This window comes from Sminthopsis crassicaudata, chromosome 3 (assembly GCF_048593235.1).
Source record: "Sminthopsis crassicaudata isolate SCR6 chromosome 3, ASM4859323v1, whole genome shotgun sequence".
In the NCBI taxonomy this organism is placed as follows: domain Eukaryota; kingdom Metazoa; phylum Chordata; class Mammalia; order Dasyuromorphia; family Dasyuridae; genus Sminthopsis; species Sminthopsis crassicaudata.
Genome location: NC_133619.1, coordinates 230030015 through 230055733, shown reverse-complemented (window position 1 = coordinate 230055733; position 25719 = coordinate 230030015). Strand labels below are relative to the sequence as shown.

General features: G+C 33.3%; 1 protein-coding gene across 1 annotated transcript in view; it reads right to left on the bottom strand.

Annotated features, from left to right (window-relative positions):
• Window positions 1–25719, bottom strand: part of PUDP (pseudouridine 5'-phosphatase) — a 161930-nt gene that overhangs the window by 39475 nt on the left and 96736 nt on the right. The window lies entirely within an intron of this gene.

Genomic DNA, 25719 nt, shown 5'->3' with positions numbered 1-25719 from the left:
TGTTGTAAGAAAGAAATCTGGAAAATGAAGGATGTTATGTGACTTAAGAAAAGTAAATTAACAAATGGAAACTATGGGAACTCTTCAGACTGGACTTCCATCTCCTACTCACTTGCCTAGAGAATGGCCTCTGTGGGTTATAGACATTAAGGATTGTTTCTATCCTATCCCTCTAGATAAGGAGGGTATGAAAAGATTTGCCTTTTCAGTACACAGCATTAACTTAGCTGACCCTTATAAAAATATGAATGGGCAGTTTTGCCACAGGGAATGAAAAATAGCCCTACTATGTGTCAAATATATGTTACTACTGCTCTTACTCCAGTAAGAAAAGCATTTCCAAAGTAGTGTTGTTACATTATATGGATGACATATTGCGATGTGCACCTTAGGAACAAATTTTGTAGATATGCTTCTAATAGCATAGCTACAAAAGACAAATTGCACATAGCTCCAGAAAAAATTCAAAAACATGCTCCTTTTCAGTATTTAGGACATGACGTAGACCCTTAAGGTGCTTACAGTACAAAAACTTTCCTTAAGAACAGAGAAGCTAAACACCTTAAATGACTTTGAGAAATTGATAGGAGATATCCAATGGATGCATCCAGTGTTAGACTTGACTACCTATCAATTGCAACCATTATATGACATTTTAAGGGGAGACAGTGCTTTAAACTCACCACGCCAGCTTACAAAAATAAGCTTAAGAGGCTTTGAAAGAAGTTGAACTGGCTTTATCTAATGTGGTTGAAAGAGTCACTCAAAAACCCTTGGAAATATCATTTTTGCTACTAAACTGTGCACCCACAGCAGTCCTTCATCAAGGAGACAGTGTAATGAGTGGGTGAACCTCCCAGCACAACCAGAACAAAGCCTTACTCCTTCACCAGTGCTTGTGGCTAGAATTTTATTAAAGGTCATTAAGCGAGCAGTACAATTATTTGGGATAAGATCTGACAAGATAGACACCTTTTATACTAATGCACAAGTTAATGTGTGCTGTGAAACAATCCCAGAATGGCAAATTTTATTGGCCACAGCTCCAAATTTTACACATGGGTCTCCATTAAAGATAACCCGACTCTTACATAATTGGCAATGGATTCTTGAAGAAAAAGTTTCTAAAGTTCCTCTTAAAGGACTATCTTTACAGATGCATCCAAAAGTAACATTTGTGCTGTATACTCTCAGGAATAGTCAGAACTCCTTTTCAGTCCACTCAGCAGAATGAATTTTATGCAATCATTCTCTCTCTCATTAATTATCCAGGAGATATAAATAAAATATCTCATTCAGCCTATTCAGTAGGTATGGTACAAAAGAATTGCCAATAAATTTGTAGCTTCTAATACATATCAGCTCTTTAAGGAACTTCAAGAGCAAATGAGAAAGCAACCAGGTAAGATGTATATCTTGCACATCCACACACATAGTGGACTTCAAGTTCCTTTTTTTGATGGTAATTCAAAGGCAGATAGCCTTCTAACTATGTTGGCCAATACTCCTTTGCTGGAGGTTTACATTTGCAATTTGAAATAACAAGAGAGGAAGCTAGGAGCACAATAAAAAGCCTGTACATCTTGCCTTCCTTTCCAAGATCCTACACTCCCTGCAGGGAAGAGCCCTTGTGGTTTGAGCCCAATGAAATCTGGCAAATGGATGTGACCTATTATAAATCTTGTGGTTGTCTGTCTTTTATCCATGTTGTAGTAGACCCTTTTTCAGGATTCACTTTTGCAATACCAGCAGCAAAGGAGATAGTCCGAGTAGTCACGAATTCCTTATACAAACATCTGCAATTATGGGTGTGCCACCAGCACACAAGCACAGATAACAGACCTGCATATACTTCTAAACATTTTGCACAGTATAAGATTTTACACACTACTGGTATATCCCATAACCCTCAAGGACAGGCAATAATTGAGAGGAGAAACAGAGACATCAAGACACTCCTCCAAAAACAAAAGAAAGAGGGTAACCCTAGAGAACTTCTAAATTTAGCTCTTTATATAATTAATTTCTTGAACTTTGACAAAGATGCAGTGGCTCCGGCAGACAGGTTTTATAACCCACCAGAAGGGCAATGTCCAGTGTGAGCAGCTCCACTATCTTTAGATAATTGCCAGGTGATGTAGAGATATTCAGAAAACAGTGGAAGGGACCACATAGATTAACTGTTTGGGAGAGTTTGCTTGTATCTCTATAGATGGAGCAGACCCTTGAAATGAAAGCGAAGACCCAAAAAACATCAAATGGTTCCATAACTGATTGTGCCACCACTGAAAGAGCATGGTAGTTATGGCAATTGACTCATGGACATCAAAAATTGTTAATGAGACTGATGTAGGACTTCAAAGCCCTCAGGAATCATTGGATTCTATGAGATATAAAAAGATTGTTGTAGGACTTGAAAACCCTCAGGAATCATTGGATTCCCTGAGATATAAAGTAATGGACAATAGATTGGTTTTGGATTATCTCTTAGTTGCTGAAGGAGGTGTATGTGTGATTGTTATTTACATACCCTCCTTCTAGGTCTTCTGGAAATCTTTTACAACACTATGTTGAGTTATATTGTTTATCATATCATTACTTTACATGTATAATTCATGTTTTGTTATACCACATTGAGCCTGCACTGGCTATGGGGAGAGTCATCACTAATAGCCTGTACTTTATTGCTACCCCCCATGCTGATGGGTTTGTGTATATCTGTTTCTAGTAAGAGCCTTCAGCCCAGAAACCCGCTAACAATATCTGGCTTGACTCCCCACTGCCCTTTGGTGTTTTTTACCTCTCTTCCTGAGAAGTTGAGGGGGTTGATCACCTCCTTTTTGGTGTTTTCACCCGCTTTTCTGAGAAATCAGGGAGGGTGTAACCACCTGTGTCCTAAAACAAAAAAAGTGGGAGGTGCAGAGGGCTGAAACTCCAAAAAGGTATGCTTGAATCAGACAACCAGGCACTTAAGGCTAATTGCTCATTCCATATGAGATAATGACTCTATTAACATATATTTAGATAAATGGCTCTTCTCACCACTGGTGCTTGCTGAATGCTTGGTGTTAAGATAATGATAGGCAAGGATTGGAGGGTGGAGTGAGAGAGGTAAGGGTCACTTGGGAGCAGAAAGAGAAGGAGAGAGGCTGGTGACTTTGAACTCTAGGATCCAGGATACATCTTTGGCATGCCTTGTGGCAGTTTGCCTGCCTTGTTCACTTTTCCCCCGATGACCAAGGACTTTAATTCTTCCTGACTCTGGCTGACCCCAAGGCCCTCCAGGGAGCAAGCCTGTACTCTACAACCATTATTATTTTTATTCAATATTTTTTCAGAAATGTACATTATAAGCAAGAAAAAATAATAAAATTCATCTGGAATAACAAAGAATATTAAGAATGTTAAAGGAAGTAATGAAAAAAAATGCAAACAAAAGGGATCTAGCAATAGTAGATTTAAAACTCTGTTGTAAAGAGGCAATCATCAAAACTAACTGGTATTGGCCAAGAAATAGAATGGTGGATCACTAGAATAGATTAGGTACAAAAGATACAATAGTCAATGATTATAGTAATCTATAGTAATCTATTGTTTGATAAACTCAAAGACTCCATCTTCTGGGATAAGAACTCACTATCTGACAAAAACTGCTAGGAAAACTGGAAAATAGTATGGTAGAAAGTAGCCATTGATCAAATCTCACACTGTATAAAAGATAAGCTCAAAATGGGTACAAGATATAACTTTAATTCCAGGTTTTGATTGATTCATCGTGGTTTTCACATGATGCACTTTGCATATAAGTTAGATAAATAAGATGATATTCAGCCATATCATATTGCTTTTTTCAACCTTAAACTAATCAGTTGTTCCAAGTCCTGTTCTTACTCTTGTTTCTTGGCCTGTATACAGGTTTCTCAGAAGAAAAGTAAGATGATCTGGTATTTCCATCTCTTTGAGGACTTGCCACATTTTGTTGTGATCTACACAGTTAAAGGATTTAATGTAGTCACTGAAGACAAAGAAATGTTTATTTTCTGGAACTCCTTTGCCTTCTTCATAATCTAGCAAATAGATCTCTAGTTCTTCTGCCTCTTTGAAAATCAGCCTGCTCTTTTGGTAATTCTTAGTTCACATATTGCTAAAGCCTAATTTACAAAATCTTAAGTATAACACCTTGCTGGCATGTGAAATGAGCATGAAATTGAACATTCCTTGACACTGTCCTTCTTTAAGACTGGAATGTAAACTGATATGTTCTAAATCAGTGATTGAGTATTACTTCAAATTCGCTAGGACATTGAGCATACATCACTTAAACAGCATCATCTTTTAGGATTTTGAATAGCTCATCTGGAAGTTTATTATTTCTACTCACCTTATTGTCAGCAATGTCTACTAAGACTCATTTGACTTACTGAACTCAATTACACAATATTTTTTCATATTAATAGTCATTTCTGAACAACTAGAAAAATAATAATTTCTCATAGGAAGCTGAGTCAATATAATACAAAATGATAATTCTACTTAAATCAACTTATTTATTCAGTACCATATCAATCATACAACTAAAACATCATTTTATAGAGCTAGAAAAATAATAATAAATAAACAAACAAAAAAATAAATAAATAAATAAATAATAAAATTCATCTGGAAGAATAAAAAACAAAAGGTCAAGACTATCAGGGCAATTAATAGGAAAAAAAATGTAAAAGAAACTGGCCTACCAGAATCATGTCTCAAACTATATTATAAAGTGATAATCATCAAATCTGGTATTGGCTAAGAAATAGAATCATGTATCATTGGAATAGATTAGGTACAAAATACCTGCCTCTTTTAATTTAACACTAAATACTTGCAGATCTTATTAGCTCCCTTCTTTCATCCAGCATTTTGGAAGACTTATTTGTTTACTCCTAGAATAATAACAAACAAGCAAAGCTCTTTGCAAATTATATATAAAATAGATTGCCAAAATAGGGCAATAACTTCACCCTGTGAAGTCCCCTCCTCAAACTAAAAAAAAAAAAAAAATTAACATTTAGAAATGAATAATGCAAACTACTGCATTATTAAAAAAAAACAAACAAACAAAAAACCCCTCAACTTTAATAATAGTTTTCATGCAATACCAATAAATGGGTATATAAATAATTATGTAGATGAAAGTTTTCTCAAAAAATTGTAGGGATTCTATCATTTAGCTTAATTTTTTTTTTTTTTAGGATTGAAAATATAATTAATTATTAATCATTTATGTTTCACTTAATGCAGGATTAACTTCTATCTTCTCAAAACCTAATCTTTTGAACTACCCAGAATCCATGTGGGCTGCTTAAAAGCTCATGAGACCTGAATAATAAGATGGGAACTAAACAACTCTACTCCTTCTATGGAGAACCAATATACTTCTGCATCTGCCCTACCTCTGTCTCCTAAGCTTCCCCTATTTTTCTTATCATTAAACTCACCAGAGTCTTGGCCCTATAGTCTGATTTCTCCATGTAATCCAAGGATCTCTGCTCTCTGCCTCACAGTTCCTTTTACTTCTTTTCTATGTATCTTCTCCAATTAAAGTATAAATTATTTGAGTACTGGATCTGTTTCACATTTTCTATTTGCATTCCCAATGCTTAGCACAATATTTGGCATATAGAAAAAACCTAATTATTTTTTATTCATTCACCTAATTTAAATAATAATGGACTTTGAACATGACTGTGCTGATAAAAATTTCTTAGCAGATGGTTTTCTTTAAATAACACAACTTTCAGAAAGTGTGAATTATGCTAAAAGTCTTTACTTCATATTCTGCATACCCATTTTCCATTTCAAAAAAGATTTGACATGTTTTGTTTCTATATCACAAATATTTCTAGATTATCCCTTCCTACCTCCCCCAGAATTCTTTTGTAACAAAGTAAAACAAGAAATATTAACAATTCAATGAGACTTTTGTAGCATCACAATATCTAAAAGGTATCTATTTTCTCTCCTAATCTCCCAGCTCCTTAGGAAAAAAGGGAGAAAAACAATTTTTTTGTTAAAAAATATGCATAGATAAGCAAAATAAATTTCATCATTGCCTGTATATATCTGTACATATCTGTATCTATTTATCTATACATCTATATATCACACTTTACACCTTAAATCCATGATCTCTTGGTCAGATTGTAAATAACAGGTTTTGATGTTGCTTCCCAGGAATCAGAGATGGTCTTTGTACTGAATACAGTTCTCATAGTTTTCAAAATTGTTTGTCTTTACAATGCAGTTGTCATTGTATTAATTGTTCTACTAATTCTATTAGTTTCATTTCTCATCAGTTAATGAAAGTTTTCAAAAGTATTTGTTTTTATGTTATTGATATTATAGCATAAATTGTTCTACCTGTAATCGGTTCATGAGTCTTTGCAACATTTATATACCACAATTTTTTGTCATTCATCAATTAATTGACAAGCCTCTAGTTTCCAAGGTTTTTGTCAGTCCAAAATGACTTATTATAATAAATTGGGAAAACATTTTTACAGTTAAGGGCTCTGATAAAAGCCTCATTTCTAAAATATACAAATGACTCAAATTTATAAAAATTCAAGCTATTCTCCAATTGATAAATGGTCAAAGGATAAGAACAGATAATTTTCAGATATTGAAATTAAAACCATTTCTAATCATATGAAAAGGTGCTCTAAATCACTATTCATCAGTGAAATGCAAATTAAGACAACTCTGAGACACGCCTGTCAGATTGGCTAAGATGGCAGGAAAAGATAATGATGAATGTTGGAGGGGATGTGGGAAAACTGGGACATTAATACATTGTTGATGAAACTGTGAAAAGATCCAGCCATTCTGGAGAGCAATTTGGAACTATGTTCAAAACCCTTTCATCCAGCAGTATTTCTAGTGGGCCTACATCCCATAGAGATCTTAAGGGAGGGAAAGGGACTCACATGTGCAAAGATGTTTGTGGCAGCTTCTTTCATACTGGCAAGAAACTGGAAACTGAGCCCATCAGATGGAGAATAAGTTATGGTATATAAATGTTATGGAATATTACTGTTCTGTAAGAAATTATCAGGAGGATGATTTTAGAAGAGTCCTGGAGAGACTTACATGACCTGATGTTAAGTGAAATGAGCAGAACTAGATCACAGTACACAGCAATATCAATATATAACGATCAATTCTGACGAATGTGACTCCTTCCAACAATGAGATGACTGATACCAGTGATGATTTTGCGATACCAGATGATTTTGTGATGAAAATTGTGGGAACCAAAAAAAACTTGTGGGAACTGAGTGTAGATAACAACATAACATTCTCACTCTTTGTTGTTGTTTGCTTGCATTTTGTTTTCTTACTCATTTACTTTTCTGCATTTACTTACCCTGCCAAGAAGGAATACAGAGGCCACCTCTACCTTTGGTGCACAATTAAGTTTTTGCTACATTGCAGAAACTCCATTGTTGAGCAAAGATCAGTGATATGTGTCATGGGAAAGGGTTCAGTCTGAGCATTACAGCATAGTTACTCATAAGCAGGGATGCCTTGACAGGACCTCTTGCCTATGAAAGGGCTGCAGATGTGGCTACATTGGATCTCCTCCCACTGGCAGATACCATGCATATGCAAAGCTCCCAAGCTGCTTCTCTGAATGGTGATTGGGGATTGCCTACTGTTCAAGTGCTGATCATGCTTGCAAAAATGTATATCAACAAGGCTGTACAGCATAATAAACTGGAGCTCTTTTTTTTTATAAGTCTTCTGCCTCATTCATTTCGCCTCTGAGATCAAAGGGCTCATATACTTTGAGCTCTCAATCAAGATGGCCTCAACACTTTCCTTTTTGATCTGATTTTTCTTGTGTAGCAAGAGAATTGTATAAATATGTTTACACATATTGGATTTAACATATATTTTAATATGTATAACATATATTGGATTGCTTGCCATCTAGGGGAGGAGGTAGGGGGAAGAAGGGGAAAATCTGAATTACAAGCCTATACAACAAGGGTCAATACTGAAAAATTATCTGTGCATATGTTTTGAAAAGAAAAAAGCTTTGAACAGAAAAAAAAAATAATTTCTTCCTTCCTTCATCTCTCTTTCTTTCTTTCCTTCAGAAGGGTCAGCTTTGTCAATCTCTTAGATATGAAGGAGAATCTCGGAATTTTGGCTTGTTTTTCATTACTCAAGTTTTACAAGCATTTTTTTTAATGGACACATGTTGGATTTTTGAGAACTGTCTATTCATATTCTTAGATCACTTATTTATCAATTAAAGAATAGCTCTTATTTTTATAAATTAAAAAGTTTCTTTTATAAACTCACTTTTATCATAGCCAATGTATTAGATGTAATGGTGACTATAGCTGCAGATACTACACTATTCCTTCACTTTAAAAACTGTTATCTCTAATACAAACTGCATTTTTGTAAAAAATAATGCACAAATTTTATTTTTGTGTCTCCCTTTTGCTAATGCTTATCTTTTGCTCAATTCCATCCTTTTCTCAGTACTTAAGTCTTTCTTTTCCTTCAACACTAAATCTAACCAGTCAACAAACAATTATTAATAATCTATTAATGTGCTGGACACTGTGTTAAGTACTGATGATACAAAGATAGATTAAAAAAACAAAATAAACAAAATGGTCTCTGCTCTCAAGGAACTCAGATTCTTAAAGAGGGACATAAAAGAGGAACATTGCAAATAACTATTTGAAAACAAAATTTAAATAAGACAAACTGAAGTTAATCTGAGAGGTCAAAAGCATTAGCCTTAGAGGGGGACAGGGAAAAGCTTCTTGCAGAAGGTGGGATTTTAGGTGCAACTTGGAGGAAGTAGGCTCAAGGAAGCCAGGAAGTGAAGATGAGAAGAGAAAGAATTCCAGGTTCTAAGTTGAAAACTTAAATTTCCCATAAAATCCGTGACATCCTTCCTACTTATACTAATTAGAAATGATATATTGAATACTTCTTGAAATCTTTTCTGTTTACTCTAATTAAAAATGATATATTCCTCCCTCTTGACTATGTTTGTATAAATCATTTTGTTATTATACAGCACATGCTAACAGTTTGCATTTTTTAAAAAAGAGGAATGCCTCATCAACCCCAATTAGATGGCATATTCCTTGGGAGTTGGGACTTCACACTTCTTCATCATTTTCACTTAGTTTAGTATGAAACCTTGCATAAAGTAGGTGCTGAAAAATTATTTTAGAAAGAAAAATCCAGTAAATTCTTCTAAGTATTTGTCTAGTGGACTGAACTAAGTCCTTTGCTATACATCCTCTTCCTGATGACACCCTCTAACCACAGAGATCTGTGCTGCATCCTCTTCTCTACTCCCTCTGTACTACTGTCCTGCATCCTCTTCTCTGTACAACTTCAATTAGTGATCGCTTTACATGCTTTGGATTTAATTAATGTCTATGATGATGATGATTCTCAAATATAACTATCCTGCCCCAAAGGCTCTGATCATTTCACATAACTATATTTCATTATCTTTCCCCTAAAACCCTCTGTTTTTTCCTACCTTTCCTATTATTGTAGAGGGTAATACCGTCCAGATTTCTTAGGCTTACAATCAAAGAGATGCTATTTGCTCTCTCTTGTTCCCTATAACTAAGTGGTTATCGTAGACTATTGATTTCACCTTTGTAATATCTCTCAATTATGATACCATTCTCTCCTTTGACAATGCCAAATCCATACTACATCCTATTACTGAAGAGCTTATTGCTGGGTCTGCCCCATTCAAGTCTCTCCTCATTTCAAACCATCTTGCATTCAGAAACTGAAGTGATTTTCCTTGAGTGAAGATACTAACATGTCACCCTTCTATAGTCAATAAACTGCAGTGGCTGGCTTTCTATTGCCTCCAAAATCAAATACAAAATGTTCTCTTTTAGCATTAAAATTCTTTCATAACTTAGGCTTCTCCTATCATTCCTGTATTCTATATTATTCAATCCAGTGATACTGGCCTCCTAGCTGTGCCATGAACAAAACATCTCTGGACCCCAAGTATTTTCTCTATCTGTCCCCAAAGCCTGGACTACTATGACGATTTAACTTCCTGGCTTTGCTAAAGTTCTTAAAAAAAAAACAAAAAACAAAAAAAAAAACCCTGATCTTTTACTAGAAAAATTTCCCCAATTCTTCTCAATTCAAATGTCTTCCCTCTACAACTAGTTCTTACATATCTAATATATTTTCTTTTGAATATATGTCTGCATTTTGTCTCTCACATTACATTGAAAGCTTCTTGAGAGCAAACTATGTTTGATTCTTTCAGGATTCTCAGTGCTTAGCATAGTGCCTGGCACCTGGTAAGCACTTAAATGTTTCCTGATTTGATTGACAGAGTAATATTGCTGAGTTACATACGAACTAATAGCAAAGCTTGGCAGTTATGTTTATAAATCTAATCTATATGCCTTTGATTATTTACACTCAAACACTGTCAATGAATGATTTCAAATATTATCCAAGTGAATTTGATATAAATCAGTTTCACTGTTAAATTCCTCAAATGCATAATCTATGCTCATTCACTGAATGCCTTATTTACCCATTCTCTTTCCATCATTTTCTTTCTGCACATACTCTCTTAATGAGCTAAGTTTTTTATTATCCATTATTACTTATGTCCATATGGATCCTAGCCTTCACTTTTCACTGGCAAATTGAGTCTTTTTTTTTTTTTTAGGTGACTACAGGAAAATTCCAGTTTCATAATCTGACAATAATTCAAATGCAATAAATCCCAAACTAATCTAACAATTTTTTCCTCTTAACTAAGCTTCTTTCCAAATTATTCTATTTTTTTTCAATGGACCACCATTCTTCAAGTTCTCTGGCTAGAAACTTAAGATTCATTATTTACTCTTTTATGTACTCCTAAATATATGAACATAAATTCCTACTTAAAATCCTTCAAAACATATTTTAATATTTTTATCTACACCCAATTATATCACTTTGTTTCAAGATCAGCAGTTATCTGGACCAGTGAATAGTGTGCTGGGCTTTGAATAAGGAAGACTTATCTCCCTGAGTTAAAATCTGGTCTCAAATACTTACTAGCTGTGTGACTCCAGTAAGTCACTTAATCCTGATTGCCTCAGTTCCTCATTTGTAAAATAAATTGTAGAAGGAAAGAGTAAAATCTTTGTCAAGAAAACCACAAATAAGATGTTGAAGAGTTGGCCACAACTGAAAACCTGAACAACAAATATTCAAGGTCTCATTACTTTAAATCTTATCATCATCTACAACATTTTGTTTTATTTGAATTAAAAAATTAAAAACATTCTAACCCTTTAACTATCTGTGTCTTTTAAAACATGGCATAATGGAGATGGAACAATTTTTGAACTCCAGTTTTGAATCCCAGATCTGTCACTAGTATTTGTGACCATCTTCCTTGGCTCTGGGTTTTCTCAGATAAGGAAAATTTAACCATATGTGCACATGAGATGCCGATGAATCCCAGTCCTCTAATGATTTCCTTCTATTTTTTTTCTGAGAAGGAATAAATGACACTGTCACAACAAGAAAAAAAGTGCCAACTTCTGCTTTAAGCCCTAATTCTTTTTATTAATTAATTAATTTTAATATACATTACTTTATGAATTATGTCGGGAGAGAAAAAGCAGAACAAAAGGGGAAAACATAGGAAAGGAAAAAACAAACAGAAAAAAAGGAGTGAACATAGCATGTGTTTTTTTTACATTCAATCTCCAAAGTTCTTTTTTTAGATGCAAATGGTACTTTCTGTCCTGTCTGAAGTCTATTAGAATAGCCTTGGATTGCTGAACCACTGAGAAGAACCAAGTCTTTCATACGTGATCATTGCACTTTCTTGCTATTATTGTGTACAATGTACTGGTTCTGCTTGTTTAATTCAGTTTTAATTCATGTAAATCATACCAGGCCTTTCTAAATTTAGCTTGTTTATCATTTTTATAGGACAATAATATTCCATTATCTTCATATAACACAACTTACTCAGCCATCTCCTAATAGATGGATATGTACTCATTTTCCAATTCTTTGATAACAAAAAAAGGGTTCTCTTCCATCTTTTGTGATTTCCCAGGGAAACAGACCCAGTAGTGTGACTGCTGAGTCAAAGATATTCATAGTTTGATAACCCTTTAGGCACAGTTCCAAATCTCTGTCCTACCTTACTTTTCCCACATTCCCTCTATCATGTATCATTTCCTTTTCCTCTCATCTTAGCCAGTCTGAGAGATTGTGAGATGTTTTAACTTGCAATTTTCTAAACAAAAGTGATTTAAAGTATTTCTTCATATGAATATTGATGGCATTAATTACTTCATCTGAAAATTGTTCATTTTCTTTGACCATTTATCAATTGGGGAATGACTGTATTCTTATAAACTTTATATAATTTAGAAATGAGACTTTTATCAGAAACACTGGCTGTAAAATTTTTTTCTCAGCTTTATACTTCCCTTTTAATTTTGTTTCTGATGATTTTGTTTGTGCAAAACAAATTTTGATTACATTAAAGACATCCAAATATTTTATTTGGTCTGAAGTTATTTTAAATGGAATTTGTCTTTCCATCTCTTGTTGATGGACTTGGTCAGTAATATATAAACATGCTAATGATTTAGGTTGGGTAGATTTCATATACTGCAACTTTGCTTAAGCAATGAATTGTTTCAAGTAGGTTTTTGGATGATTTTCTAGTATTCTCTAAGTATATCTTCATGTCATCTACAAAGAGATTTATATAAAGTTTTGCCTATACTAATTCCTTTAATTTATTTTTCTTTTTTTATTGCTAAAGCCAAAATTTCTAGTAGTGTTGAATAATAGTGGGGATAATGGGCATCATTGTTTCACCACTGGTCTTATTGGGAATGCTTCCAGCTTTTCTCTATCACAAATTATGCTTGCTATTAGTTTTAGATAGATACTGCTTATTATTTTATGGAAAGTTCCCTTTATCCCTCTGCTCTCTAATATTTTTTAAAAGGAATAAGTCTTGTATTTTGTAAAAAAAAAATTCTGTATCTATTGAGATTATCATATATTTCTACTAGTTTTGTTATTGATATGGTATTGATAAGATAAAAGTTTTCCACCTTGCAGTCCTGATATAAATCCCACTTGGTCCTGCTGATAAGTTGCTATATTTTCTTTGCTAATTCATTAGGGAAATTGGTCTGTAATTTTCTTTCTCTGTTTTGGATCTTCCTGGTTTAGATATCAATACCATTGTGTTATAGAAGGAATTTGCAGGACTTTTTTTTAACCTATTTTTCCAAAGAGTTTACATACTTTTGGAATTACGTGTTCTTTAAATGTTTGGTAGAATTCACTTGTAAATATACCTAGCCTTGGAGACTGTTATTTGGGGAGTTCATTTATGGCTTATTCAATTTCCTTTTCTAAAATGGGACTGTTTAAGTAATTTATTTCCTCTTCTGTTAATCTAGGCAATTTATATTTTTGCAAATAGTCATCCTTTTTTGGTTAGAATGTTGGATTTGCTGACAAACTTTCAGGCAAAATAATTCCTACTTATTGATTTAATTTCTTTTTCTTTGGTGTTAAGTGCACCTTTTTCATTTTTGATGCTGGTAATTTTTTTCTTTTCTTTTTCTAATGAAATTAATCAAATGTTTATTTTGTTGTTGTTGTTGTTGTTTTCATAAAACCAGCTTAGTTTCAATTTTATTAATCTCTCCTTTGAGTTTCAGAATTTTTAGTTTGGTACTTAATTGGTTTTTTTTAGTTGTCTACTCAATTCATTGACCTCCTCTTTCTCTATTTTATTTATACAGTTATTCAGAGATATAAAATTTCCCCCAAGAACTGTGCTGGCTGAATTTCATAGGTTTTGATATGTTGTCTCATTATTGTCATTCTCTTGGATGAAATTATGGATTGTTTCTGTGATTTGTTGTTTGATTCACTCATTCTTTAGAATTAGATTATTTTATTTCCAATTGGTTTCAATCTATCTTTCCCTGGCTCATAATTGAATATAATTTTTATTCCATTGTGATCTAAAAAGAAAGCATCTATTTTTGCCTTTCTGCATTCGACTGTGAGGTTTTTAATACATGGTTAGTTTTTTTGTGTGCAGGTACCAATTATTGCTAAGAAAAAAAGTGTACTCCTTTCTGTCTCTATTCAGTTTTCTCCAGAGGTCTAACACATCTATGTTTTCTAGAGTCCAACTAACCTCCCTAGTTTCTTTCTTATTTATTTCGTGGTTAGATTTGTTTGATTCTGAGAGGGAAAGGTTGAGGTCCCCCACTAATATAGTTTTGGTATCTATTTCTTTCTGTTAACTGGCTTAATATCTTCTCTAGGAATTTGTATTCTCTCTCCCTTGGTACATATACTTTAATATCATTATTACTTCATTGTTTATGGTACCCTTAATGAAGATGTATTTTCCTTCCTTATCACTTATAATTAGATTTAAGTTTACTTTTGCTTTATCTGAGATCGGAATGGCTAATCCTGCTTTTTTTTTTTTTTTTTAACTTCAGCTGAAGCATAATAAATTCTGTTCCAGCCTTATACCTTCACTCTGTATGTCTCTTCTTGTGTCAAATGTATTTCTTGTAAACACAATGAAGGATTCTGTTTTTCAGTGCACTCTGCTATTCACTTCTGTTTTATGGGAAAGTTCATCCCATTCACATTCACAGTAATGATTACCAGCTATATATTTTTCTCCATTCTATTTTATCTCATGTATATACTTTTGTTCTCTCTTTCCATCCTGTCTCTTCTTAGTAGTGTTTTGTTTTTAACCCATCCTTTCTACTACCTTACATTCTATTACCCTCTCTACTTCTCTTAGTTTTGTTTTCCTAGAGTTTCTCCCCTCCCTCCTATCCAGCCCTTGCCCTTTTCTTTCCTCTTTCTAGTCCTAATTCTTTTTTTTTTTATATATATATATATATTTTATAATATTATCCCTTGTATTCATTTTTCCAAATTACCCCCCCTCCCTCTATTCCCTCCCCCCGACAACAGGCAATACCATACATTTTACATGTGTTACAATATAGTCTAAGTACAATACATGTGTGTGAATATCATTTTCTTGTTGCACAATAAACATTAGAATCCGAAGGTACATGCAACCTGGGCAGACAGATTGTAGTGCTAACAATTTACATTCCCCTCCCAGTGTTTCTTCTCTGGGTGTATCTACCTCTGTCCATCATTGATCAACTGGAAGTGAGTTGGATCTTCTTTATGTTGAAGATTTCCACTTCCATCAGAATACATCCTCATACAGTATTGTTGTTGAAGTATACAGTGATCTTCTGGTTCTGCTCATTTCACTCAGAATCAGTTGATTTAAGTCTCTCCAATCCTCTCTGTATTCCTCCTGCTGGTCATTTCTTACCGAGCAATAATATTCCATAACTTTCATATACCACAATTTACCCAACCATTCTCCAACTGATGGACATCCATTCATCTTCCAGTTTCTAGCTACAACAAAAAGAGCTGCCACAAACATTTTGGCACATATATGTCTCTTTCCGCTCTTTAGTATTTCTTTGGGATATAATCCCAGTAGTAGCGCTGCTGGGTCAAAGGGTATGCACAGTTTGATAACTTTTTGGGCATAATTCCAGATTGCTCTCCAGAATGGCTGGATTCTTTCACAACTCCACCAGCAATGTATTAGTGTCCCAATTTCCCCACATCCCCTCCAACATTTGTCATTATTTGTTCCTGTCATCTTAGCCAATCTGACAGGTGTGTAGTGGTATCTCAGAGTGGTCTTAATTTGCATTTCTCTGATCAGTAGTGATTTGGAACACTCTTTCATGTGAGTGGATATAGTTTCAATTTCTTCCTCTGAGAATTGTCTGTTCATATCCTTTGACCATTTATCAATTGGAGAATGGTTCGGTTTCTTATAAATTATGGTCAGTTCTCTATATATTTTGGAAATGAGACCTTTGTCAGAACCTTTGTTTTTAAAAATATTTTCCCAATTTGTTACTTCCCTTCTAATCTTGTTTGCATTAGTATTATTTGTACAGAAACTTTTTAGTTTGATGTAATCAAAATCTTCTATTTTGTGATCAATAATGATCTCTAGTTCTCCTCTGGTCATAAATTCCTTCCTCCTCCACAAGTCTGAGAGGTAGATTATCCTCTGTTCCTCTAATCTATTTATTATCTCCCTCTTTATGCCTAAATCATGGACCCATTTTGATCTTATCTTGGTATATGGTGTTAAGTGTGGATCCATATCTAATTTCTGCCATACTAATTTCCAGTTTTCCCAACAGTTTTTTCCGAATAATGAATTTTTATCCCTAATGTTGGAATCTTTGGGTTTGTCAAAGATTAGATTGCTATAGATGTACCCTTTTTTGTCCTTTGTATCTAATCTGTTCCACTGATCGACTGGTCTATTTCGTAGCCAATACCAAATGGTTTTGGTGACTGCTGCTATATAATATAGCTTTAGATCAGGTACACTTAGACCACCTTCCTCTGAGTTTTTTTTCATTAGTTCCCTTGCAATTCTTGACCTTTTTTTCTTCCATATGAATTTTGTTGTTATTTTTTCTAGGTCATTAAAATAGTTTCTTGGGAGTCTGATTGGTATAGCACTAAATAAATAGATTAGTTTGGGGAGTATTGTCATCTTTATTATATTCGCTCGGCCTATCCAAGAGCACTGAATGTCTTTCCAATTATTTAAATCTGATTTTATTTTTGTGGCAAGTGTTTTGTAATTTTTCTCATATAATTCCTGACTTTTCTTTGGTAGATGGATTCCCAAATATTTTATACTATCAACATTTGTTTGGAATGGAATTTCTCTTTGTATCTCTTGCTGTTGCATTTTGTTAGTGATATATAAAAATGCCGAGGATTTATGTGGATTTATTTTGTATCCTGCCACTTTGCTGAAATTTTGAATTATTTCTAGTAGCTTTTTAGCAGAGTCTTTGGGGTTCTCTAAGTATACCATCATGTCATCTGCAAAAAGTGATAGTTTAATTTCCTCATTTCCTACTCTAATTCCTTGAATCTCTTTCTCGGCTCTTATTGCCAAGGCTAGCGTTTCTAGTACTATATTGAATAGTAATGGTGATAGTGGGCAACCTTGTTTCACTCCTGATCTTACTGGGAAAGGTTGCAGTTTATTTCTATTGCATATTATGCTTACTGACGGTCTTAAATATATACTCCTGATTATTCTAAGGAATAATCCATTTATTCCTATACTCTCAAGAGTTTTTAGTAGGAATGGATGTTGGATTTTGTCAAATGCTTTTTCTGCATCTATTGAGATGATCATATGGTTCTTATTAATTTGATTATTAATATGGTCAATTATATTAATAGTTTTCCTAATATTAAACCAGCCCTGCATTCCTGGAATAAATCCTACTTGATCATAGTGTATTATCTTGGAGATGATTTTCTGAAGTCTTTTTGCTAATATCTTATTTAAGATTTTAGCATCAATATTCATTAAGGAGATTGGTCTATAATTTTCTTTCTCAGTTTTCGATCTACCAGGTTTAGGTATCAGTACCATGTCTGTGTCATAAAAGGAATTTGGTAGGACTCCTTCATCCCCTATTTTTTCAAATAATTTATATAACATTGGGGCTAATTGTTCTTTAAATGTTTGGTAGAATTCACATGTGAATCCATCTGGCCCTGGGGATTTTTTCCTGGGGAGTTGATTAATAGCTTGTTCTATTTCTTTTTCTGAAATGGGACTATTTAAGCAATTTATCTCCTCCTCTGTTAATCTAGGGAGCCTATATTTTTGGAGGAAGTCATCCATTTCACTTAAGTTATCAAATTTATTGGCATAAAGTTGGGCAAAGTAACTCCTTATTATTTCTCTAATTTCCTCTTCATTGGTGGAAAGATCCCCCTTTTCATTTGTAAGACTATCAATTTGATTTTCCTCTTTCTTTTTTTTGATCAAATTTACCAAAGGTTTATCTATTTTATTGGCTTTTTCATAAAACCAACTCTTGGTTTTATTTATTAATTCAATAGTTTTTTTACTTTCAATTTTATTGATTTCTCCTTTTAATTTTTGTATTTCGAGTTTAATTTTTGGTTGGGGGTTTGTAATTTGGTCTTTTTCTAGCCTTTTAAGTTGTAAGCCCAATTTGTTAATCTTCTCTTTCTCAATTTTCTTCAAATAAGCCTCTAAAGATATAAAATTTCCCCTTATTACCGCTTTAGCTGCATCCCAAAGATTTTGATATGATGTCTCATCATTATCATTATCTTGGGTGAAATTGTTAATTGTTTCTATAATTTGCTCTTTCACCCAGTCATTCTTTAAGATGAGATTATTCAATTTCCAATTACTTTTTGGTCTATTTACCCCTAACTTTTTACTGAATGTAGCTTTTATTGCATTGTGATCTGAGAAGAAGGCATTTATTATTTCTGCCTTCCTACATTTAATTTTGAGATCTTTATGTCCTAGTATATGGTCAATTTTTGTATAGGATCCATGAACTGCTGAGAAGAAAGTATATTCCTTCCTATTGCCATTCAGTTTTCTCCAAAGGTCTATCATACCTAGTTTTTCTAATGTTCTATTTACTTTTTTAATTTCTTTCTTGTTTGTTTTGTGGTTTGATTTGTCTAAATCTGAGAGTGCAAGGTTGAGATCTCCCACTATTATAGTTTTACTGTCTATTTCTTCTAGTCCTAATTCTTTATAGGGTAAGACAAATATTTCCATCCAACTGAATAATTAAGTTATTCCCTCTTTGAGCCAAACTGACGAGATCAAGCTTCAGACAATGAATGCTCCTTCCCTTTCTTTCTTTCCCTCAATTATAATAGGTCTTTTGTGCCTCTTCATGTGATCTAATTTGTCCCATTATATTTTCTCTTCTTCCAATACAGACCTTTTCCTCCCCTTACTTCCTTTTTCTTTTATGTCATCATTTCAGAGTCCATTCACAACCACATCCTCAATCTATGTGGTGCCCCCCTTGGTCTGATACAGTTCTCAAGAGTTACAGATATCATTTTCCCATCTAGGGATGTAAACAGTTTAAGCTTTTCAAATAATATATATCTTTCCTTATGTGTTGAGGACCAGATCATATCTCCCTTTGGGGATTCATCTGGAGACACTCTGTTTTTAGTCTCCTCAGGGTTTAAAATCTGCTCTCTATCCATATAGAAGCTATCTATAGATAGAGTCCGTTTTAATATTTTGCTCATTTTGTCAAAGAAGAATAAAAGAAAACAAACTAACAAAAAACCAAAACAAAACAAAAAAAAATGCAGTCGGCTTTTTTGGGGGGAAGGGGCTGGATGGTATTACCGAGCTTCTTCTACAGACTGCAGAGGCAGCAGTGAGGCACTAGCAGGACAGCAATAGTTGCCCTGTGTTTATGTTCTGAGAGCCTACTGAGACACTGGGGGGGGGGGCAGGTTCCAAGAGACCCTAGCTTTTCGGGGTTATAGTCTTTACCCCTTGTGTTTACAGCTTCTCTGCTGATCTACTAGCTTGCTGCCAGGGCAAAGTAGCCACACTGGTAAAGTTCTTCTCGCAGAAACGGTTGAGATCACACTCCACCCTGCTCAGATCTGCTCAGTATGAGCTGCCTGCCTTACTCTCACTCTCTGCTGTGCTGCTGCTACCTGCCTTCAGTCTGTGCCCGCTCTAACCATCCCCACTAGTGAGCAAAAACAGACCTTTTCTGGCAAATTTTGGGGATATCTTCTGTTGGTAATTATTTGTGGTTTTTTTCAGTCAAGCACTAATTTCGAGCTTGTCATGAAATAAAATATTCTCAGAGAAAAGATAGAGCTTAAATAGATGTGTGTGTCCTCTCCGCCATCTTGGCCGGAAGTCCTCCCTTTTTAACTGGATTGTATAAAAATTTTTAATTTCATCTAGTCAAAATTATCCATTTTATTTTCTTTGATGCTCTCTAACCACAGTATGGTAAAGAAGGCTTTGCTTTTTAATAATTCATTCTCTAGTTTATTATGTGACCTTTTATATTTGGGTCATGCATTAATTTGGAGACTATAGTGATATATGACATGGGATATAGGTCACAACTTAACTTCTACAAAAATGTTTTCTAATTTTCCTAGGTTTTTGTTGAATAGTGAATAAACACACCAGTATTCTCTGGGTTTAACAAACACTCTATCATAATATATTTGTTTGCTTTTGGATCTTGTGTGTCTAAATTATCCCACTAATCAATTTCTTTATTTTTAATCAGTACTTTTAATACTAACTACTTTGCAGTAAAGTCTGAGATCTGGTGATTTTCCCATTTCTTTCAAAATTTTCTTCATAATGTCACTTTAAAACTATTTTCTCCAGAGGAATTTTGTAATTTTATTTAACACAAAGTAAATCCTTTGACAATCTGAATTGGATATGTAAATTATGGTAGTACTGGCATATTAATTATATTTGCATAGCCCAACCGCAAATAATATCTCCCCAATTATTCTGCTCTATATTTATGTTTTTATTGTATCTGTAATGGTACTAATATCATTCCTATGGTATCACTTTAGGTTGACTACCATATATTTTACCTATTCCTTAATTATTCTGAACAAAACATCACTTTCTATCTGTTGCTGCTGGGTTTTGCTGGCTAGGTGTGTATTTATTTTATATTGTTATATTTTGCTGAAATCATTAATGACTTTAATTAATTTTAGTAGAACCTCTAGGATTTTCTAATTATTTTATCATATCATCTATAAAAAGTGATCATTCTTTTCCCCTTTTGCCTATAATTATTTTGTCTTATTACTATGGTTAGCATTTATGACATAAATGAAATAATTACTTAGTCAATAAACATTTACTAACAATTTGTTAAGTGCCAGGTACTATGCTTAGTAGAGGGGATTAAAAAAAAGGCCAAAAAAAAAAAAAAAGTCCTTAAAGAGCTCACAATCTTATGGGGGGAAGAGAGAGATGAATAAACAAACATGTACAAATAAGCTGAACACATACACACACGCTTGTGCACCCCCCCACATGTGCGCATACCAGAATTAATGAGATTCATCATAATTAAGAGGGTTTGGAAAAGACTTCCTGTAAAAGATGGGGACTTTTAATTGTGAATTCAGGGAAGTAAGGAGGAAGAGATGAAGAGGGAGTACATTACATAGGGAAAAAAGCCTGCAATGAAAAGATGAAGTAGAGAGAATAAAATGGAGACTAGGACAGCAAGGAGGCAAGTGCCAGAGATAGCTAATATTGATTTAATAGACATCCTTGCTTTTTATTCTTCATTATATATAATGCTGACTCTTGGCTTTAGCAACTATTTAACATATAGTTCATTTACTAACATCTTTTTAATATTTAGCAGAAATAATTTTGCTTAAAAGTTTTTTGGCACTGAGCCATCATCAAAAGATTTACATAGTTTTTTGTCATTAATATGGTCAATTATGTTTATAATTTCTTAAAATTGACTCAATACAGTAATCCTACCATATATCTGTAATGTTCTGTTTCTAAAGCAGGTTCTCTCGGGGAGCTTCTGGAGGCAGCCTTGTTTCAGTTCAGTTCAATAGTCCCTAATGCAGCCAGGAGTTAAAAGTCCAACTCCTTTTATCGTCTCTTCCAAAATCTTATCTCCTTCACTTGGGGCTCAGCTAGTTTTCTGGAGGCCTTCCTTTCTCCTTGGTTCCCAAGAGTTCTTGTCCAAATGTCTCCAGCCAGCACAAAGGTGGAAGTGGGAATGAATCTTTACTCTGAATCACCTGGAGCTTCCAGTGGGCTTGTCCTTTTATATGCTCTTTTAAAGGTATGAAAGATGTGAACTCTGAACTAGAGAACTGTTAAGTACTATGCTAAATTAGACAACCAACTTAGCACCTTGTAAGAATCCTAACATATATCTAGCCTGGCTGTGTAGCTTTTGAAGGGTATTGCTATAGCATCTTGATGAATATTTAGTCAACATTTATATTAATATTCATCAAACATATGGGTATATGGTTTTCTTTCTCAGGCTTGTTTCTTCTCCCTATTTAAAAAATTAAGACTATATAGGTAACACTGAAAAAGTTTAGTGTGATATATTTTTCTATTTATTTGTAAATAGTTTACAAAATATAGAAATTAATTGGGGATTTTGTGGACATTTGATAGGATTTCTTTGAATTCATGTGCTCCTGTTTTTATCTGCTCTCCCCTACCTCTGAACTAATTTCCCTAAGATTTACTTATTTAAATTTCTTACTTTTTCTTCTGTTAATATGGGCATATCTTTAAATGTCTATAACTATTTATTTATATCTATATATCTATATATAGATATAGATATAAATATATCTATATCTATATATAGATATATAGATATAAATATATAGACATATATAGTTAAAGCCTATAGATATTAAGCCTTAATTAAGTTCATTTGTATTCATTTTTGTAGATGCATTATTGGGTAAATTAGATTCTAATAATTTCCTGTTTCCTCTATGTTTGCTGTGAATTTTGTTAAAATCTTGAATTTCTGAAATTTTATTTCTCTATTTAGTTGAGGTTTTTTGATTTGTTGCTTTTTTAATACTGATTTTCTAGTTGTGTGCCCAATTTACTTATTCTTTCTCCTGTTTGCAAGTATTTGCTACATTTAAAAAATCTTGGTATGTCATCTCATTTTTCAAGAAATAATCTATCATTTCCATGATTTGTTCTTTAATCCTCTGATTCTTTCAGATTAACTTAAGTCTGACTTTTTTTATTTAAAGGCCTTTTAATGATCATATTTTTATTCTTTTGTCAATAACAATGTTTTGTATTTTGTTTTTCTGCACCTAAGGTCATGATTTTACCACATAGACAAATTTTTGTGGAGAAAATGTACAAGAAATATGGATATTACTCTACCAAAATTTTATAGTATCTTTTTTTTTTTCTAAAGTTGTAGACAGATATTTAACTTCTTTATTGTTTATATATTTGTCTAATGCTGAAAGGTAATATTTATTAAAATTTCCAATTTATTAAAATCTTGCTGTTTTTCCATTTTAAATGCTTTTAGTAATCTGCTAGTATGTCAGATGCTGTATGTATTTGAAGTATTGAAATTAATTTATCTTTGAATCCTTTAAGTGTAACAGAGTTTTCCCTATTTACATTTTTTTTTATTATTATAGCTTTTTATATACAAAACATATACACAGGTAATTTTTCAACACTGATCCTTGCAAAAACTTCTGTTCCAACTTTTCCCCTCTTTCCCTCCACCCCCTCCCCTAGATGGTAGGTAATCCCATACATGTTAAATATGCTAAAGTATATGTTAAATACAATATATATATATATATATATATATATATATATTTATACAGTTGCCTTGCTACACAAGAAAAATTGGATTTAGAAAGAAGGTAAAAATAACCTGGGGGAAAAAACCAAAAATTCAAGCAAACAATAACAAAGAGTGTTATTTACACATTTTTAACTATATCTATTTTTGCTTCTTATTTGAGTTTATATGGTCTATCTTTGTTTTTCAAAATTTGCTTGATATATGCCATTTTAATTCTGGATGGAACATTATGTTTCATGTATGTTTTTTATAAACAATATTATTTCCAATTCTGTTTTCTATTTCATTCAGTCATCCTATTTTTTTTTATGAATTCTAATTTTTTCATTAGAAAGGTTTCAAAGTATTCTATAACCTTAAAGATTCACTCCCCCCCCCCCCCACATAGGAATATTCTCAGTCTTTCAAAATAAATTATTCTTTGTTGTTAACCTTTCCTTTCTAGAATATTATTTACCAATATCTTCTTTGGTTAAGAATTCTAGGATGCTAACTTGAGTGGTCATACTGGCCACAGGGAAAGGGCAATTAGGTGGCACAATGAATAGAGTACTGGCCCTGAAGTCAGGAGGACCTGAGATCAAACCTACTCTCAGACACTTGACATTTAACTGTGTGATCCTAGGCAAGACATTTAACCCCAATTTGGAACGAAAAAAGAAAGGTAATAGGAAAGGAACCACTAATAAAGAAGTAAAAGATTTGAGAAAGGGCAAGAGTCACATCTTTTACAGAAACTAGTATAGAAAAGAGATGAGTAAGAGATGAAGAGAATAGGGGAATAGAGGGAACGTATACGAAAAAACCTTAATTTTTGTAAATAAAAGAGAAGTCCACCATTAAAAGAGAAATGGGTTAGAGAAATATGTGAGTTTTGGGAAGGAATCTGGAATAACTCCTATGGGAAGTGACAGGCAGTTTAAAAAAAAAAGAATAAAAGGACTGCCTTACTGTACTAAAGGTTAACTAATAATGGATAACATGGATTATAATGAACTCAGCAAGATTGTGAGATTTTCTCCAACTGTATTCAGGGGCTCATGAACTGGAGGCAACTGGTGAGTAATCCAGGGCTGAAAGTTGTCAAGAGAAGAATGGTTAGAGGATTAGGAGGAAAGAGATTTAAGATCAAAGTACAGTTGAAATAATTAGCTAATGAATAAACATTGGAAAGTATTCATTATTCCAATATTATTCCAATATTGCAGTATTTCAATTTATTCTTTCTTCAAGGAATCCTTTACATAGTTTATCTGTATGACCTATGACCTTTGTTCACGATTCCTCTAATGAAAACCAAACTTTTCATCATAAAGGTCCTCCACAATCCAAGCAAATTATCATGTTCTTTCCTTTTGTATTCAACTTTCTTCTGCATTTTCCTGGTCTTATCATATCATTTAAAGCAATAAGAAGTTTTAGGCACTACCTAGTTTACAGTTTTCAGAGTCAAAAGCTTTCTTGGCTTCAGTTTCCCAATTTGTAAAATAAAGGGTTTTGGAGCGGATGACTTCTAATGCTTCTCTAAATCTATGATCCCATTATTAGAATAAGGAGCAAAGAATAGTCTAGTTTGACTGAAAAATGAAGGGAAGCAGCATAAAAGGCTGGAAAAGTAGGATCACAGAGGGCTTTAGATGTTAGGATCATGAGTTTATATTTGAGGTGTGGAATAGGGACGCTTTAATGTTCATATGATTAATTAGCCTAGTATCTCAAACATGTGAAATACTTAATGAATGCATTTAAATTCATTAGCAAAAGTATATTTTCTTTTCAATATAAATTAGGATAACACAACAACAATAAAAAAGGACTAATCTCTCTTGGTTTCACATGGGAACACTTATGTTATGGAATAAACATTGGCTCTGGCATGGGAGGACCTGAGCTCAATACTTGTCTTTGATATATTTATTATCTGCATGATCTTAAGTATGTAATTCTACTTCCTTTTAGTTTCCTTATCTATAAGAAGAGAGGTTAAATTAGATAGTCCATGAGATCACTTTCTATTCTACATTTATTCCATTCTATTAAGATCTTGCTTCATTATATTCCCCAAATATAGTTTATCTTTAACTCTACCCATCTATCTTACAAAATATGTGACATAACTTAGATGAGAAGATAGCAAACAGAAGCTTAGAAAAGAATAATCCAACATTATTATTAAATAAACAAATGGTACATTTGGTACCAAATAGTGGGTCAGTGAATATATCATCTTAGAATACAAATGACAGCACATTATTATTGGCAAAAGTATCACTACTAATATCAATCATTTCAAATTGTCAACATTTTATCAAATAGACCAGAG